Source organism: Petaurus breviceps, unplaced genomic scaffold (genome assembly GCF_028583685.1).
Source record: "Petaurus breviceps papuanus isolate PSGF00001 unplaced genomic scaffold, PetGlider_PUasm1.0 79, whole genome shotgun sequence".
Classification (NCBI taxonomy): Eukaryota; Metazoa; Chordata; class Mammalia; order Diprotodontia; family Petauridae; genus Petaurus; species Petaurus breviceps.
The window spans coordinates 5,207,136-5,210,778 of record NW_027186523.1 but is presented as its reverse complement, the minus strand read 5'-3'; the positions used below and the strand labels follow the sequence as shown (position 1 = coordinate 5,210,778).

The following is a 3,643-nucleotide window of genomic DNA, read 5'->3' as shown; positions in this document are numbered from 1 at the left end:
AAACACCAAGAAAGAGATGGAAAGAGTACAACACATTAGAAAACTTCAGAAAGAAACTAGAGTTGCAATTAAACCATTGGTTTTGTATTCCTGTAATGTTTGTCTGTCCTTCATAAGCATATGTGTGTATGAGGGTGTAATGAGAATGGGAATTTGAAGATCTTCCCTGCCCCTTAATAGACCTAGGGGGGAGTTTGAATACCTCCCCTGCTTTGAAAGTAAACTGTGCCGCCTGATAGGTTGAATGTGATCACAAGGAGCCTGTGATGGAGGGAATTTGCTGAAGGGAAGCAGAGCCCACAGGAAGCTTCCCTCCTGTGAAGATAAACTCTGCCCCCTAATAAGCTGAATGTAGCCTGTGGTGGGAGGAGTTTCCTGAAGGGAAGCAGGGCCCACAAGAATCTGGTAGCCAGAGCTAGCCAGACTGTGGGAGAGAGAGGTGGACCTCAGCCAAAGAGACAGATAGGCTCCTGAGTAGATATTGATCTTGTATTGGTTTGTGGGAAGGCTGAAGGATGCTGTGGCTCTCAGCATTATTGTGGCTTCTGAATCTTTGGTACTATGATGGAATCGGCTTACTGGTTTTGGGATTCAGTTTTCTGGTGTCTAAATAAGTGTTTCAGTTCTGTCCTCTGTCTGGAGAGTTGGTATATTTTGTGGTAGAATATCATGCGATACTTATGGTAATGGTCTTTATCATGATCGTGGGTGTTGTAAATATTGCATTGGTGCTATAGAGGGGTAATGTGGTATTGAAGCTAGAGGGTCATCCTCAGTCTGGAAGACCTGGGTTTGTGTCCTGCTTCTGACACATGCTAGCTGTGTGACCCTGGGCAAGTTACTTAACCTCTCAGTGGCTCAGGCAGTTCATTTGGACTATAAGAGAAAGAGCTAGCCTGTATCGGTAGAGAAAGTTTTATCACCTGGGAGTTCCCTAAAACAATGAGATTATAGGTCCTGGTCCCCCACTCAACCCCTCTTCTATTCCCCACCCCTCAACCCCACCATAAATATCCAAGAAGAGCCACATAAAATAAATGGGAATTTTTTTCAGTGAGTGCATCAATGTGAATTAAATATTGCCTAAAGGAAATCAGGCTTAAAACTAGTGCAATTTGTCCTAGATTTGTATTTCACACTGTATTTTATGTAACCCTACATTCTCTTTGTTACAAATTGTGCTCCTCAGAAAATTTTGATGCTAACAGCATTTCTCTCTCTAAAATATGAAATATGAAATGTTTATCAGATACTTATATGTATAAATTTTTAAATGTGAAAAAGACTTCTAAATTTCCCTGATTAACTCCCTTCATTCAGGAAATATTGCATCCACCCAAAGGAAATGAGCAATGTCATTTCATGGGACACTTGAGCATCTCAACTTTCAGTACTCATGATAAGCGTAAGCAAAAGAGCATGAAGATAATGGCAGTTTGTGAACCGTCTGTTGCAAAGGATTAAGTGGTAATGAAATTCTATCAAAAATTTAAGATAGTCCAACGAAGGCGTAGCCTGATACCTAAGTGCAAAGACAGACACGGAGAACTTGGCAAAACTATGGACTGAGAAATGAAAGGACAAAGGCAAACAAATGACTCCTGCTGAAAAGTCAGAACGCACTAGGCATAGAAAACACTGAACATCACAACATTTCTACTCTGGGACTATGCTTCTTTACTCCCATGGCCTTCTGTCCTGCTGCCTCTCGCTTCTCTAGCCTAGCAAACAGGCCCTGCAAAAACTATGTCTAGAAGGAGCTAAAAAAAAACCAGCCATTTAATTCTCAACTCTCACTCTGGACCCTGAATCTTCATCCCAGCCAACTTCCTCCTTGCCACCTCCCAAATGCTCCCTCGGTTTTCTTTCTCATGCTCTAGGAATTGGGATCAAATTGATACTAACTTTGCTTCTGGGAACAGGTATGTCAATTAACTGCTTTATAGGTCTATTTACCAACTCTGTAACTTTCCAAAACAGAACTGGACATCATTCCCCCATATGTGTTGTGTCCTCTTATTAGAATATAAACTTCTTGGCTCCTTGGCCGCCCGCGGGACCAGGCTCTGGTGCTGCGGGGTCGGGCGGCGGCCCCATCCACCGCGGCGGCGGCCGTGCCAGGGCCCTGACCTCCGCCCTCCCGGGGTCCCCGGAGCCCGAGAAAAGCTGCAGGAGATGGAAGACGAGGCGCTTTTCTTGCTTCTACACAACAAGATGGTGACCGGCGTCTACAAGTCCGCGCATCAGGGGGAGGTGGAAAATGGAAGATGCATTACTAAGCTGGAAAACATGGGTTTTAGAGTAGGACAAGGACTGATAGAAAGGTTTGCAAAAGACACTGCAAGGTTCAAAGATGAATTAGATATCATGAAATTCATTTGCAAAGATTTTTGGACCACTGTTTTCAAGAAACAAATTGAAAATCTAAGGACAAATCATCAGGGCATCTATGTGCTTCAAGACAACAAATTTCGGCTCCTGACTCAGATGTCGGCAGGAAAACAGTATTTAGATCATGCTCCTAAGTATTTAGCATTTACATGTGGCTTAATCAGAGGTGGCTTATCAAATTTGGGGAAAAAAAGTATCGTGACAGCTGAAGTGTCAGCAATGCAAGCGTGTAAATTTCAAGTGATGATACAGAAGATGTAGCTTGTACTCAAATGCTTCTACAAAGTAATGAGATTATATTATTCACATATAAAGGTTTTTGAGTAGTAACTTTTGACTTACTGGCATTTGTCATAAGTTTCTACAGTACATTGATTTGTGTAAGCTATATGTCAATTAAATTTATTAGATGATGTAATATGCACTCTCAAATAAGATTACCATAGTATATGTCATCTGATGGAACAGGAGAGTATCAAACAAATTTTTCCTGAGACACTACATGGTAGCTATATATCACAGCATACCAAATTCAACTTTATTTCATTAAAAAATTTAAGTAAGCACAGCAACCAAGTAACATTTCTTTGTGCTTTTGCTCTACCGCTTTATGATAATATTTATTTGGCATTAAAAAAGAGGGCAAAACTAAAGTCTTATTGAATTCACAGAGAGAAAAAGTTATCATTTGTACCCATTCTTTTCAGGTCCAGAAAAAAGATTAAATTGGATTAAAAAAAGTTGGAGCTATATGTTAAAATGAATAATTTTCATATTTGTAATGAAGAGGCTTTGTATTTTAAGTCTGGTCATGGCACTACAAAAATGAAGACTGGAAGAACATTTCTGGGATCAACAAGGGTGGAAAGAATGGAGGTAAAGTTTTTTGAAAGAAATCAAATGAAGAAAATGAAATTGATTGTTTGGATACTAGATTAGATAAATGGTTAAAGGACTATTTCTAAAAATACATGATACCAATCAGGATGACTCTTCACATGCAAAGGTTATTTGTCCAAGTCAATTTCACTATATTCAGGTAATGAACAATTGATAATGTCCATTCTTCATACTAGGTAACAGGACTATTCAGTTCCAATAACTTTGAACATGTTGCACATGTTAAAATCTCTTTTATATTAAGTACCTCCCATGGGTTTACCAGTGGTATACAATAAATATTATTTGATTTCTTAAAAAAAAAAGAATATAAACTTCTTGAGGGCAGAAACTATCTGATTTCAGTATTTGC

At 39.5% G+C, this 3,643-nt stretch overlaps 1 pseudogene; it reads left to right on the top strand.

The window, feature by feature from the left end:
- The first annotated feature begins 2,089 nt into the window (after window positions 1-2,089).
- On the top strand, window positions 2,090-2,719 carry LOC138175731 (trafficking protein particle complex subunit 6B pseudogene; annotated as a pseudogene).
- The last annotated feature ends 924 nt before the right edge of the window (window positions 2,720-3,643 follow it).